Source organism: Vicia villosa, linkage group LG2 (genome assembly GCF_029867415.1).
Source record: "Vicia villosa cultivar HV-30 ecotype Madison, WI linkage group LG2, Vvil1.0, whole genome shotgun sequence".
Lineage (NCBI taxonomy): Eukaryota > Viridiplantae > Streptophyta > Magnoliopsida > Fabales > Fabaceae > Vicia > Vicia villosa.
Window position 1 is genome coordinate 220,236,794 of NC_081181.1, and position 16,866 is coordinate 220,253,659.

Below are 16,866 nucleotides of genomic sequence, written 5' to 3' on the forward strand. Positions count from 1 at the left end.
AACCCTGCTAAGAGTATCCTCACGTTCGAGGGACATGACCGTTTAATTTGTAAGGCAACAAAGAGGGGCGTACCCTAGAGGTGAGTGTGTGCGGCAATCACGTGTGTTAGATTCAATTATTTATTATCTTGAGTTAGTTAGCTATGTTCAATTTTAGTCTTTCCATGCAATCCTATTAACCATACATCTAACAGTTAATATTTGTACAAAAAATTAAAATACGGAAAGTAGAGTTCCTACACTATTACATGGCTTCGGGAGGGGGATTACAAATTGCCAAACGGGAATAAAAATTATTACAATTATTACAAAACCAAATGAAAATGAAAAGACAAATGTTCAAAAAATGAAATGGAGACTGTAGATGTCTGTAAAAGTCCGAAAGCCTCAAGTGTAGTACCTTATAATCAAAATAAAATATTAGTGACAATGCATAAAATAATAGATGAATAAATGACAAAATAAAACACGGACAAATATTGATAAGAAAAAAATTTAATTAAGAGAAAGTTGAAATTAATCCATAAGACTCTAAAAAATGTTAAAAAGAAATAAAGAGAAAATTAAAGTATCTAATTACATGACTACTAAATAATTTAAAGGAAAAAAGTTTTACATTTTGAATAATAGATATGCAAGAACTAATGTTACAATAAAACACATTAAATGAATTAAATTATTAATTGAAATAAATAATAGAAATGTTAAAACAAAAAATGAGGAAGAAAAAAAAAGTAGATGAAACAAGGACCAATTCTTTCTCCTGTAGCTTCCACGATTCGTAAAAACAAAGGATTTAAAAATGCTTTCCTTGACTTTTCAACTATACCACAAACCAATGGTTACGTGACACATGGCTATTATTTAGAATACAAAACAAAATAAATATAACCAATATATGCATCAGGCGTGAGATAATAAAAAGCATTTTTTTTTTCAGATTTTTGGTTTTCTTCTATTTCATGCTTCCTCTCTTCTTCATGTCCTGAAAAACAAAAACAAATAGAAAATTGCAAGTGATTTTTGGTGTCAATTATGTGGCTGACTTTGTTGGTTTTGTAGTAAAAGGTTTGTTAGTGTGAATGGATCTGAAGGTGTTGGTTTTGTTAGAGATTGAATTGATGAAGTTTGATTTGACGATATAGATTTTTCGGTGAGGATAATGAATATTGGTTTTGTGTGAAAGTTTTGCTTATGGTAATGGAATGGTTTTTTTTTAGTGAAGGATTGTTGTTATTGTGGGATCTATAAACTTGTGGTGTGAGGATTTGAAAGGGTCAATTGTTAGTTTCCGAAATATGGCTCTTGTACCTCTTTTTATAGTCTCAAAATTAAGTCACAAATGGTATAGAACAACCAAATTATTAGCATTATGACCTTTGTCCACCTCTTTAATCTTTTCTTCAATTTTGTTGATATTTTGTCTTGGGAATTTTGGAATGCTTGGAGATTTTGTCTCTACATGTTTTGGAAAGTTTTTGAAATTTACTAATAACATAATTATAAAAAAAAAAAATCTACTATTAGTAATAAAAACTAAGGAAAAAGTGACAAAAAAATATTGTTTGATTCTTTTTTATTTTATAACAATTTTTGGTTATTTTTGTGAATAAAAAGTGGGGGGAAAAACATTTTTTTTTTAAATAGTGAATAAAGAAATACAAAAATGACATTTAAATAATAAATTTTTTTGTGATTTTTTTGAATAAAAAGTGAAATGTTAGAACTAAGGTTAAAAACAAAAGAAAAAGGAAAAATGTTAGCTGTAAGATTCGAACCTATGACCTTGTACTTGTAAACCTTACCTCCTTACCAATTGTGCTATATTATTTATTCGAAATAAAAAGCCAATTGAAAGTTTATGAAGCATCGGTCAGCATTTTGCTATTTATTAAAATATAACAATTTAAGGGTAAACTATTATATTTTTAAAATAGACCTTAAACCGAATATTTATAAAAATTCAGAATGTCAAATGTAAATGAACCCGATATTTTATAAAAATCCAATTTTTGAAAAAGTTTTGAATTTTTTAAAAGTGTGGGCAAATTTTGGGGTATGACAGCTGCCCCTGTTCAATCTTCTTAAACCTGAAGATGTAGATTGGCTTGTGTGCCTATCGGAATCTGAAGGTGGAAGAGGATTGAACACTAGAATACCCAGAAATTTGCCCTTGTTGATGGGGGGACTTTTTTATGAGATGGGCTTAAAAATGCCATCCGGAGGTTGACAGAGAAATGTCTGAGATGGGCTTAGAGATGCCACCTAACTGAAATGCTTGTCAGCAACCTGGGGGGTCATGCTTCCCATGGCGCGTATATGATAGATCTTCAGAATGTTTGGGGTTCAAGCTTCCAAACGTATATCTGGAATAGAGATTCATAGATGTTCGGGGTTCGAGCTTCCGAAACATCTACCATAGAATTCAGATCAATCGGGGCTCAGGCTTTCGAAACATATCTGCCATAGATTTCAGAACATCCGGGGTTCAGGCTTCCAGAACGTTTCCGTTGTAGAATTCAGATTATCCAGGGTTCAAGCTTCCGGAACATATCTGTTGTAGATTTCAGAACATCCGGGGTTCAGGCTTCCGGAACGTTTCTGTCGTAGAATTCGGATTATCCGGGGTTCAAGCTTCCGAAACATATCTGTTGTAAAATTCAGATCATTCGGGGTTCAAGCTTCCGAAACATATCTGCCGTAGATTTCAGAACATCCGGGGTTCATGCTTCCGGAACGTTTCTGTCGTAGATTTCAGATTATCCGGGGTAAAAGCTTCCGGAACATATCTGTTGTAAAATTCAGATCATTCGGGGTTCAAGCTTCCAAAACATATCTGCCGTAGATTTCAGAACATTCGGGGTTCATGCTTCCGGAACGTTTCTGTCGTAGATTTCAGATTATCCGGGGTTCAAGCTTCCGGAACATATCTGTTGTAGAATTCAGATCATTCGGGGTTCAAGCTTCCGAAACATATCTGCCGTAGATTTCAGAACATCCGGGGTTCATGCTTCCGGAACGTTTCTGTCGTAGATTTCAGATTATCCGGGGTTCAAGCTTCCGGAACATGTCTGCCGTAGATTTCAGAGCATCCAGGGTTCAAGCTTCCGGAACGTTTCCGTTGTAGAATTCAGATTATCCATGGTTCAAGCTTCCGGAACATATCTGTTGTAGAATTCAGATCATTCGGGGTTCAAGCTTCCGAAACATATCTGACGTAGATTTCAGAACATTCGGGGTTCATGCTTCCGGAACGTTTCTGTCGTAGATTTCAGATTATCCGGGGTTCAAGCTTCCGGAACATATCTGTTGTAGAATTCAGATCATTCGGGGTTCAAGCTTCCGAAACATATCTGCCGTAGATTTCAGAACATCCGGGGTTCATGCTTCCGGAACGTTTCTGTCGTAGATTTCAGATTATCCGGGGTTCAAGCTTCCGGAACATATCTGTTGTAGAATTCAGATCATTCGGGGTTCAAGCTTCCGAAACATATCTGCCGTAGATTTCAGAACATCCGGGGTTCATGCTTCCGGAACGTTTCTGTCGTAGATTTCAGATTATCCGGGGTTCAAGCTTCCGGAACATATCTGTTGTAGAATTCAGATCATTCGGGGTTCAAGCTTCCGAAACATATCTGTCGTAGTTTTCAGAACATTCGGGGTTCATGCTTCCGGAACGTTTCTGTCGTAGATTTCAGATTATCCGGGGTAAAAGCTTCCGGAACATATCTGTTGTAAAATTCAGATCATTCGGGGTTCAAGCTTCCGAAACATATCTGCCGTAGATTTCATAACATCCGGGGTTCATGCTTCCGGAACGTTTCTGTCGTAGATTTCAGATTATCCGGGGTTCAAGCTTCCGGAACATATCTGTTGTAGAATTCAGATCATTCGGGGTTCAAGCTTCCGAAACATATCTGCCGTAGATTTCAGAACATCCGGGGTTCATGCTTCGGAACGTTTCTGTCGTAGATTTCAGATTATCCGGGGTTCAAGCTTCCGGAACATATCTGTTGTAGAATTCAGATCATTCGGGGTTCAAGCTTCCGAAACATATCTGCCGTAGATTTCAGAACATCTGGGGTTCATGCTTCCGGAACGTTTCTGTCGTAGATTTCAGATTATCCGGGGTTCAAGCTTCCGGAACATATTTGTTGTAGAATTCAGATCATTCGGGGTTCAAGCTTCCAAAACATATCTGCCGTAGATTTCAGAACATCCGAGGTTCATGCTTCCGGAACGTTTCTGTCGTAGATTTCAGATTATCCGGGGTTCAAGCTTCCGGAACATATCTGTTGTAGAATTCAGATCATTCGGGGTTCAAGCTTCCGAAACATATCTGCCGTAGATTTCAGAACATCCGGGGTTCATGCTTCCGGAACGTTTCTGTCGTAGATTTCAGATTATCCGGGGTTCAAGCTTCCGGAACATATCTGTTGAGAATCTGGGGTTCAAGCTTCCAGACTGTATATTTGATAGAAATTGGTTTTGTTGATGCTATTTTCCTGGCCAGTTGGTCAACCTGAAAGGTAAAGTTAGTTTTATGTGATGACATGATGTATGTAATGCATGTTTTTTTTAAAATGAATGAAAGTGTTATGCATATGCCATGAGGTGTATGATGTATGAATGCAAAATGTTGTTAATGATGACAACAGATTGTAGCAGTGTTTTGCGGGGAAAATAAATCCTTGTCTGTTCAGCGCCTTTGAGAGATTATTTGAATCTCGACTTGACTTCCCCAGATGAATTGGACAATAACATGTCATGCCCCTTGTACATATTGGCATTTTAACCAAATGAGTCATTCGTAGGAAATATTTCTGCTTTTGACGTGCTTTTGAAGCGACTCTGTCTGTCGGGAAAGCTTCCTGAGATTTGTGTTGTTATAAGCAACCTGCCCCAATATCATGAACTTAGGAACAATGCCCCTGATTAATCCGGGTCGGAGGTAATTTTCAACTATGCTTGGGTGAATGCCCCTGATTGTTCAACACTTTTGAGAGATTCTTCAAATCTTGACCTGATTTCCCCAGATTGACTAAACTATTACTCAACGGAGTATCCAACTGCTTTTGTGCCCCTGAGGGTGATCAAAATTTGAGATATTCTCGCTCGAACTCAGCGAAGTTCTAAAGACAACTTGTCCTTTGAAAGGAATAAAATTTTCATTTACAGTTCATGATGGAAGCTTTCCTGGTGTCAAGTACTTGTTCATATGCAAAGAATGTTTATTATGAGAAACATAATTTTAATGCAAAGTTCATGTTTGTCTTGAAGTTTAAAAAGGAAATTTTTGAAAGGATGTTAAAACATCGATTTTTTTTGAAAGGTAGTGTGATACCAACTCAAGCGTTTAGCAAAACTCCTAGGAGTCAGTTTACCGTATTCTCGTTACAGTATGCTTTCAAATTAACCCTGCTTCAATTAGGACTTTTGAGGGTTGTAACGTGGCCAGGTTCATTGTTTTAGAAAAGAAGATTTTTAGGCTCAAAATTTTATTGGTGCCCACCCCCTTCGTGATGTTCTCCAACCTAAGTTCAGTTAACTTGACGCGAGCATTCATCCTTCAAAAGGAGCTTGAGACGTACGATTGAGGAGTTGATGAGGTGTTTGGACATGGCAGTCACTTTACCTTTCATATTTTGTGTCTGATCACATGACTTGTTCTTTGAATTTATAGTCACACGACTTTGCCGTTTTGTTGAGGATCTCTTTTTTGTTTCTCTAACTTTTGCCTGGACAAATTCTTTTGATTTTGATGTCCATCGGGATGCCCTTATTTTTCCTAAGTCGCTGGTTTTCAAGTTTGTTGACTTAGCAGGATTTTTTTTTTTTTGTATTCATTCTTTTCCTTTTTTTTTTGAACAAGTCGTATAATCCTGAGACGTCTTCGATTTGTTGGAAAGATTGTGACTGCCTTATTTCTTGGTCGACGAGGGATAACCGTTGTGGTATTAACTTTCCTCATCCTTTTGAAAGATAACCATTGTTGTATCCTTAGATGCTTGCTCCTGATGAATTTTGAACGCTCAATCAGGTTAACTGAACACTACCCTGCCCCTGGGTTAAATGCGGGGTTTTTTCGTATAGAAAAGAAACTCCTACTTCAAGGCTCAAAGGGGTTGGCAAGGGATTAACTTCCTTATATCTCCAGTGTTTGGGAATTGAAATAATGCCTGTACATCGTCAGCATAGTCCGTTCAAAAGCATACTGTATGAGGTTGCGGTATCGTTTTCGTCATCCTCCCTTCAGAGTCATCATGCTTTATCATTGAGAGTTTGGTATCACAAGCAAATAAGAAGATATTAGAGCGAGAGCGAATGAATTTTTTCAAGACAAACACATCCAATGCATCGTTATTATAGTTCAAAAACAAACAAGTATTGCATATAGACAGTATTGAACAAGAACAAGAAAGATTACGCATGAAAATGCATGAGAAATTACGAATTGCCAATATTGAGGAGATTTTCTCCGTATGGACTTATTGCTTCAGAAGGTCCATTGAGTCGAAGGAGAACTTCAAATCTGGCCTGCAGGTGTGAATATGATAGCCTTTGCATCAACCAGGTCTTGTACCTTGTCTCAAACTGGTGGGCAATTATCGATCGACTGACCAAGTGCCCCAGAGAGGAAACCAAACCAGGCGTTCGTATCTGAACTACAAATTACTTCTAAGAAGAAAATTATGACGAAGCCATAAAGGAGTTGTAAGTATCAAGCTTTAGGGATTTGAGGCAGAAAATGAGAAGCTCGCTGTCTGGAAACCTGTTATGCAATGATATGTATGCAAATGCATATGCAATGCTTTCAAGGATCTTTTTGGAACCCAATTTGCAACATTGAAATGTAGTTGCAGCTTTGTTGAAGAACTTCAACTTCCATCTTTGAACGTCCTTCTTTAAGAATCAAGCTCACCATATCCAGTGGGTCATAGCCTCTGATTCGGGGTACGTTACTTTTGAGCTTAAAAGCATGTGGCTAAAGGAAAACAAATCTTCTTTCCCCTTGATAGGAACTGTACCCTTGAGTTTGAAGGCATCTGGCTAGAGGAAAATAAATCCTCTTGCCCATTGATAGGAATTGTACCTTCAAATTTGAAAAGCATCTGGCTAGAGGAAAATAAATCCTCTTGCCCTTTGATAGGAATTAAGGCTCTTGATAGTCCTTCCATAACAGTGCCTGGGAATTATGCATCCTAAATACTTAAGATCTCTGAAAAAGGTTAGTCAACACGTTATGTAAAAGCATAGGGTAGTATGGACAAGTAAGTCCTACAAACAAAACCTGCAAGGAGATCAAGTGGTTAGATAACAAACATGTCACACAAGAGTCCTTAGGTTTACGACTTGCATGGAGTATGACCAGGTGATTAGCCTTCCCCAAAGGTACTTCTAAAGGTAAAGAGATTTCAGCAACAAGGTTCTACCAGTTACTCAGAATTGTCAGCCTCTCTAAAGCACCCTCGAACATGGTACATGCATACCACGCAATGATACTTTAAGAAGAAACCTATCTGAGCTGTAGTATCGGGTCGCGACCATAACTTGGCATGCACCAAGAATAGCCCTCCCACTACGTTCCTAAAGGTTAAGATGGGTTAAAGGTGACTAAAGGTCCTTGAGCTCCGGCGCACCCAAAGATACATGCATAAACCTCTCTCATGCAAAAGAGGTACACAATAACCAATGGAGGCCTAACTCAAGCGCGAACTTCATTTTGACCAATCCCAAACATGCACAAGGGAGGTCTCCATGACTATGCCGCTCCTATCTTAAAGTGCACTCGAATCCGGGTATAGGATTCATCTTCCACAAAACCCAAGCAGCAATGAAAATTAAAACAATCAAACAAACAAAATAGTGATCTAAGCCCTAAGGTAAACCCCTCTTAAAATATCCCCAGCAGAGTCGCCAGTTCTGTAACTCGGTGAACTGACTTTTATTTTTTATATGCAACAATGTTGCGGTGAGCAAGAGTCGCCACCGGCTTTTATTTTGTCCAATGTTAGGAAAGGTAAAAAGTACAGAAAAAGACCTTTTAAAAAGAAAACGGGCTCGGGGGGTAAGTTATGAAAAGGGAAGGTGCAAGCACCCTTTTCATCCGTAGTTATCTACGGGCTCTTAACTTGCTTAGCTCATGTTTGTTTGTTTGTTTTGAAAGGAACATAAGGACTTTAGCGTAAATGCGTAGCCTTAGTTTTTTTTGAAATAGTAGTGAAGAGATGTTCTTTTATTGAGCTAGGCAGGTTAAGAGCACTACCCTAACTACTTGGTCCTTTTCTAAACTTTTTACGATTCCCAGGATCATCCATACTATATAGAAGTAGGAAATCCTTGTTATATTGGACGTGCGGGTCATCGAAGGGTCATCAAGTGGTCATAGAAGGCAACTTATGAGGATACTTTAGCATTTCGAAGGGACTATCATCATTTAATCAAAGGCAACATCGAGGGACAAGATCATTTTTACCGTAGGCAACTCGAAGGGTCTATGATCTTTTATGATGATTTTTATTCGTAGGTAACCCTGCTAAGAGTATCCTCACGTTCGAGGGACATGACCGTTTAATTTGTAAGGCAACAAAGAGGGGCGTACCCTAGAGGTGAGTGTGTGCGGCAATCACGTGTGTTAGATTCAATTATTTATTATCTTGAGTTAGTTAGCTATGTTCAATTTTAGTCTTTCCATGCAATCCTATTAACCATACATCTAACAGTTAATATTTGTACAAAAAATTAAAATACGGAAAGTAGAGTTCCTACACTATTACATGGCTTCGGGAGGGGGATTACAAATTGCCAAACGGGAATAAAAATTATTACAATTATTACAAAACCAAATGAAAATGAAAAGACAAATGTTCAAAAAATGAAATGGAGACTGTAGATGTCTGTAAAAGTCCGAAAGCCTCAAGTGTAGTACCTTATAATCAAAATAAAATATTAGTGACAATGCATAAAATAATAGATGAATAAATGACAAAATAAAACACGGACAAATATTGATAAGAAAAAAAATTTAATTAAGAGAAAGTTGAAATTAATCCATAAGACTCTAAAAAATGTTAAAAAGAAATAAAGAGAAAATTAAAGTATCTAATTACATGACTACTAAATAATTTAAAGGAAAAAAGTTTTACATTTTGAATAATAGATATGCAAGAACTAATGTTACAATAAAACACATTAAATGAATTAAATTATTAATTGAAATAAATAATAGAAATGTTAAAACAAAAAATGAGGAAGAAAAAAAAAGTAGATGAAACAAGGACCAATTCTTTCTCCTGTAGCTTCCACGATTCGTAAAAACAAAGGATTTAAAAATGCTTTCCTTGACTTTTCAACTATACCACAAACCAATGGTTACGTGACACATGGCTATTATTTAGAATACAAAACAAAATAAATATAACCAATATATGCATCAGGCGTGAGATAATAAAAAGCATTTTTTTTTTCAGATTTTTGGTTTTCTTCTATTTCATGCTTCCTCTCTTCTTCATGTCCTGAAAAACAAAAACAAATAGAAAATTGCAAGTGATTTTTGGTGTCAATTATGTGGCTGACTTTGTTGGTTTTGTAGTAAAAGGTTTGTTAGTGTGAATGGATCTGAAGGTGTTGGTTTTGTTAGAGATTGAATTGATGAAGTTTGATTTGACGATATAGATTTTTCGGTGAGGATAATGAATATTGGTTTTGTGTGAAAGTTTTGCTTATGGTAATGGAATGGTTTTTTTTTAGTGAAGGATTGTTGTTATTGTGGGATCTATAAACTTGTGGTGTGAGGATTTGAAAGGGTCAATTGTTAGTTTCCGAAATATGGCTCTTGTACCTCTTTTTATAGTCTCAAAATTAAGTCACAAATGGTATAGAACAACCAAATTATTAGCATTATGACCTTTGTCCACCTCTTTAATCTTTTCTTCAATTTTGTTGATATTTTGTCTTGGGAATTTTGGAATGCTTGGAGATTTTGTCTCTACATGTTTTGGAAAGTTTTTGAAATTTACTAATAACATAATTATAAAAAAAAAAATCTACTATTAGTAATAAAAACTAAGGAAAAAGTGACAAAAAAATATTGTTTGATTCTTTTTTATTTTATAACAATTTTTGGTTATTTTTGTGAATAAAAAGTGGGGGGAAAAACATTTTTTTTTTAAATAGTGAATAAAGAAATACAAAAATGACATTTAAATAATAAATTTTTTTGTGATTTTTTTGAATAAAAAGTGAAATGTTAGAACTAAGGTTAAAAACAAAAGAAAAAGGAAAAATGTTAGCTGTAAGATTCGAACCTATGACCTTGTACTTGTAAACCTTACCTCCTTACCAATTGTGCTATATTATTTATTCGAAATAAAAAGCCAATTGAAAGTTTATGAAGCATCGGTCAGCATTTTGCTATTTATTAAAATATAACAATTTAAGGGTAAACTATTATATTTTTAAAATAGACTTTAAACCGAATATTTATAAAAATTCAGAATGTCAAATGTAAATGAACCCGATATTTTATAAAAATCCAATTTTTGAAAAAGTTTTGAATTTTTTAAAAGTGTGGGCAAATTTTGGGGTATGACACACATGCCTGGCCATTTTGGCTTTCGTAGTACCCTGAGTATCTACGTTTTTGCAATCTTTACTTCGTACATACTTGGTTTATATCTCTTCAAATATTTCCCGTTTACTCTTAAGATCCTACGATCTTCTGCTAACTCTTCAATTTCGTAAGCATTATTCGAAAATACTTTTAAGATTTGAAAGGGTCCTTCCCAATGTGGGGACCATTTACCAAGTGCCTGATTCTTTCGATCTATAGGTAAAATAACTTTCCAAACTAAGTCATTATTAACAAAAGTTTTACCTTTCACCTTTTTGTTGTATGCTCTAGACACTCTTTCCTTTTGCCTTTTTATCATTTCCAGTGCTCGAAGTCTGTCTTCGTCCAAATCTACTAACTCATTCATCATTAACTCCCAGTACACGTTGGGAGGAATGTCTGCTTGTCTTTGTATTCTTACCGATTGCAAATATATCTCAATTGGGTGTACTGCATCATGTCCAAACGTCAACTGGAAAGGAGTTGTATTTGTAGCTTCTTTTGGAGATGTTCGACAAGCCCAGAGTGCTTGATCTAAAGTCTTATGCCAGTTCTTGGGTTTCTTCCCCACATGTTTCTTAATAAGGCCAATTATTATTTTGTTTGCTGCTTCAACCTGTCCATTTGCTTGAGCGTAGTAAGGTGTAGAAGTAAATAACTTGAAACCTATTTCTCTGGCAAAGTCTTGCATTTTTCGTCCAGTAAAGACTGATCCCTGATCGGTTGTTATACTTTCTGGGATTCCAAACCTATATATAATATGTTTCTGAATAAACTCAATCACAGCCTCTTGATCCACATTTGCCAGTGGTATTGCTTCGACCCATTTTGTGAAATAGTCTATTCCTACCAAAATGTACCTTTGACCTTTAGATGACTTGGGGTGAATTTCTCCAATCAAATCTAATTCCCATCCCCTAAAAGGCCACGGTTTTACTATCGTACTTAATTCGTTTGCTGGAGCGTGTTGGATACCTGCATGCTCTTGGCACTCTTGGCACCCTTTCGCAAACTCTATGCAATCTTTTAACATCGAAGGCCAATACATCCCATAACGAAACAAGAGCCATTTCATTTTGTGCCCTGCTTGATGTGCACCACATGCCCCACTATGTACGTTCGACAGAGCCAAGTATGCTTCTGCTTCACCCAAGCATTTCAACAATATCCCTTCAGGAGTTTTCTTGAACAATTCATTTCCCATCAGGAAATATGATAAGGCTCTATACTTGATTTTCCTGTCTGTATCCGTCGAAGGATTTTTCAGATAGTTAATAATTGGACTCCTCCAATCTGTGTCTGCCAACGAGTCTATATTTAGTACTTCGAATTCTTCTTTGTTGGCATAACCCAATTGTGAGTTCTCTAGATCACTTGGAGAAAGTTTAGTAGACATTGCTCTTCCTCTTACTTCAATCAATTCCTCCAACTTTTCTTTTGATACTTTATATCCTGAAGCTAATTGTGCCAAGTCGTTTGCTTCCTGGTTATTCACCCTTGATACGTGTTTTAATTCCACATATTCGAATCTCTTGAGTAGCCTATTTGCAATGACAAAATACATGATCAAATTCTCTTTGATACACTTGTACTCCTTTGTCAATTGTTTGATGACCAATTCGGAGTCTCCTTTAATTTCGACTCTGGTTGCCCCTAATTCTAATAAAGCTTCAAGTCCAGCAATCAATGCTTCGTATTCAGCTTCATTGTTGGAGCATAATGGACCTTCGATTTTATACTTGAGCTTTGTTGGAATTCCATCAGGAGAAATTATCAACATTCCAACTCCAGTACCCTCTCTATGTGTTGAACCATCGAAGTATAACTTCCAAGGTTTTAGGTCCACATAATGCTGATGATTCTTAACCACCGCATGGTCGACAATGAAGTCTGACACAATTTGACCTTTCATTGCCTTGAGAGGCTGAAATATTAATGAATATTCAGTAAGGGCCAAAACCCACTTGCCAATTCGACTATGTAGTATTGGCTTAGATAACATATGTTTAATAACATCACAATGAGATGAAACGTAAACATCAACTGGCTTTATATAATACTTAAGTTTGATGCAGGAGAAATACAAGCAAAGGCAGAGCTTTTCTATATCAGTATATCTAGTCTCTGCATCATTGAGTACTCTACTTAAGTAATAAATGGCTCTTTCGATGCCATTCTCATCTTCTTGTGCCAGCATGCTGCCTATTGTTTTTTTCTGACGCTGAAATGTATATGCGCATGTGCTTCTTCCCATTTGGGGGAGACAGAATTGGTGGACAAGTCAAGTATTGCTTTATCTGATCGAAAGCTTCTTGATGTTCAGCACGCCATTCAAATTTTCCTTGCTTAAGCCGTAGTAGAGGTGAGAAAGCTTGCGTGCGTCCACTCAAGTTAGAGATAAATCTCCTTAAGAAATTTATCTTACCCAATAATGATTGTAGTTCTTTCTTCGTGGATGGAGACTTGGTTTCCATAATGGCTTTTGTCTTGTTCTGGTTAATTTCTATCCCTTTTTTGTGGACTACGAAACCCAAGAAATCACCTACCTGCACAAAGAAAGCACATTTGAGGGGGTTCATCTTCAAGCCATATTTCCTCATTCTTTTGAATGATTGGCTCAGATGATCGAGATGACTCATACCCGAGGTAGATTTTACCACAATGTCATCTATATATACTTGCATGAATGTTTCTATAAAGTCATGAAATATAGAATTCATTGCTCTTTGATAAGTTGCCCCAGCGTTTTTCAAACCAAAAGGCATCACAACCCATTCGTAAGTGCCTATTGCCCCTGGGCAACGAAATGCTGTTTTGGATACATCATCTTCTGCTATAAAGATTTGATTGTATCCCGAATATCCATCCAACATGCTCAAATACTCAAAACCTGCGGCTGAGTCTACTAGCATTTCTGCTACAGGCATGGGATACTCGTCTTTAGGAGTAGCTGCATTAAGGTCACGAAAGTCTATGCATACTCTTAATGAGCCATTCTTTTTAATTACAGGTACTATATTAGCAATCCATTCAACATACCTTGTAGTTTGGATAAATTTGCAACGCAAGAGCCTTTCGACCTCTGCTTTAATCTTCGAGTGAATCTCTGGCGCAAATCTTCTGGGAGTTTGCTTTATAGGCTTCTTCCCTTCTTTTATTGGTAATTTTAATTCGACTAAGTCTCTTCCTAGACCAGGCATCTCATCATAATCCCAAGCAAAACAATCTCTGTTTTCTTTCAGCATTTTGATGACCGTTGCTTTTAATTCTGGTTCTAGTTTCGCGTTGATATATGTTATCCTTTTTTGATCATTGTCTCCAAGATTTACTTCTTCAAGTGGATCTTGGGCCAACATCTTTATGTTCGACGCCATTGGGTCTTTTTCGAATCCCAAAGGTTCCTCGTCGTATATTGCATCTAACCTTTGTTTTGGTTCTTCTCTTATGATCTCTTCGTCTGGAGCCGCGTCTTCAGAGAGTTCGAAACTCGTACGTATCTCCAATTCTGTTATTCCTTCTTTGGTTAGAACTGCATCTATCTTTGTATTTGATAGTTCGGCTTCGAGAGCCGCCTTCCTTTTGTTCTCGGCCACATAGGCCGAAATCTTTTCGAAGAACGAAGACTCAAACATAATTAATGTCATCGTCCCAGCCTGTTGGCCGTACTGTTGGATAATTCTCCAATGGTGCTGTATCTGCTGGACCATCCATGATCTCTCTATCCCATTGGAATCCATTTGGGTGTAAAGTTAAATAGTACAATGCATTTTTATTTGGGGTATACATCTCTTCTGCAGCATGACAAGGGCCTATGTTTGCCAGGTTCCTATCGAAGTTGGTTTTATTCACCTGGTTGACTTCAGCCATATAGTAACTCTAATCACCTTCGATATTCTCCACTATACCATCTTCCCTCCAAATTGTCACCCTCTGATGCATTGTTGAGGGCACAACTGCTACCCCATGAATCCATTCCCTACCAAGCAAAAGGTTGTAGTTTGCTTTTGCTGGTATAACCATGAACATAGTTGGCCTGGTAACTGAGCCTACTGTCAAATTGACCTGAACGACTCCCAGTGTTTGTCCTATTTTGCCTTCGTAGTTAGATAAAACCATGTTATGTGGCCTTATATCCGTATCGAACATACCAATTCTCTTTAGCATGTATTGAGGCATTAGGTTCACTGCTGCTCCCCCATCAACTAGGACTTTATTAATGCCAACATTCTCAATCTTAGCCCTGATATAGAGTGGCTTCAAATGATTTCGCATACCCTCATCAGGCCTTTCGAAGAAAGCATTCTGTTCTTCAACTGCACCATTATTCAGCACATAGTAACACACAGGTCTGTGTTTTGCCATTTCTTCGATATCAGCCTCTTCACAGTCTTCCACTTCAGTTTCCTGATTAAACTCGTGAGGGAGTACGGATACAACATTGCAATTCAAGTTTATAGATGACACTCCATCAGAATCAAAATCATTTGTCATTCTATCCTCTTCTTTCCAGGAATTTGAACGCATCTTTTCTTCTTCATCCAAGAGTTTTTCAGCTTCGAATAATCTGCGTTCCACCGGAGGTTTGTTTGACTTTGCCCCCTGGTGTGGGACTTGGTTGCTACTAGATTCTCTAGTTTCTCTTGGCCTGTATTCCTTCTGAGCCTTTTTTATTCTCTGATGCCTTCTCCACTGGGACCGAGACATAGGATTTTTTCCTTTATAATTCTCCAATCGATACGCCTCTCGATTTGGTCTTTGAAATCGTTTCCTATATGCCATTGCAGTTCTCCCTCCTTGGTCCCAACTTCGCCATTTGTTGGTTCTTGCATCAGCTTGCACCCACCTATCCCTGGGTGCATCTGCGGGGATTTTGAATGTTACCCTTCGAGCTCTGGGGTGTGGGCTATCAGGTCTCTTTGTCGGAGTCCATATGTCGAAACCGTACAGGTTAGGACGCAACCCCTGAGTTTCTCGACTCATGTAGCAGTACACACGTTCGAATGATCGTGCTAGCATTTCATCATAGACTGCCCCACATCTGGGGCACAGAGCAACTTCAGTGTTTCCTTTGTGGCATCTGACCAAAAATCCTACTAAGCTTTCCTCCATCCTTGGGTACAGTTGTAGTAGGGGATTTGGCTCTCTTCCTGGGTGTTCCCATCTTTCACGTCGAGCCCTTTCGAAGTTGGCTTCGACCCTTCGATTCAGCAAGATCGAACACCTTGGACACATCCATTGTTTACCACCATTTCTCTCATGGCAATTCCAGAGGTAGTCTTTGAGGCTCTCAGTTTTTGGAGGAACTTCGATGCCCCCATTTTGCCTCGTCATCCATGTCTCTAGTTCGCCAAACTCAGACACTAGGCGTCTGGCGCTGACCATGTTAACCACTGCTGGAGGAACTTCAGAGATTTGGATTTTCTGGAGTTTCATCCTGAGGTCTTCAGTGGCCTCACTGTTTTCTTCCTTCGATGCTTCAGTTATCTCTGTCTTGGAAGATTCTTCAACATCAGTATTGAAGACTATGTCACCATTTAGGCTTTCAGTAGCCTGCTTTCCATTGAACATTGTTTTAGTTTCCACAACTTCGACTTCAGATGCCTCCACCATGTTGATATCTTCTACCTCACAGAGGCTAGCGTCAGCAATGTTCAGGGGATTGGTATCGACCCTCATGTGACTCTTGGTCTTGTCAGCAAACTTCAACCTTCCATCATTGATAGCATTTTGAATTAGATCCCTGAAAAGAAAACATTGAGAAGTTTTATGGCCTAAAAAGCCATGATATTTACAAAAACCTCTTTTCTTCCGTTGTTCCAACGGAGGAATTTTGGAATTTGGAGGTAGTATCATTTGGCCATCTTTTACCAGTAAATCAAATATTTCATCACACTTAGTAACGTCGAATGTATAAGTTTTCTTAGGGAACCTATCATTCTTATCGTTTTCTACTGGGTTTTTTCCATTTGCAGGATTTAGCAATTTGCAGGCATAAGGTGGCGCCTCTTTCAACTCAGCCAAGTCTATTTCGACTTCTTCAGGGCTATATGAGTCATTGAAAGACTCATCATCAGCGTCCTCGGCTTCGACGTACGCTACCCTTTCCTTCTTATAACTTTTATTTGCCCTAACTTTTTCTTCCTTCAGACGTTCGACCTGTCGAACCCTGTCTGCTAATTGGGCCATGTCCCTAAGGTATTGGGTATCTAGTTTCTTTCTTATTGAATAATCTAGACCACCCGCAGCCATCTCGA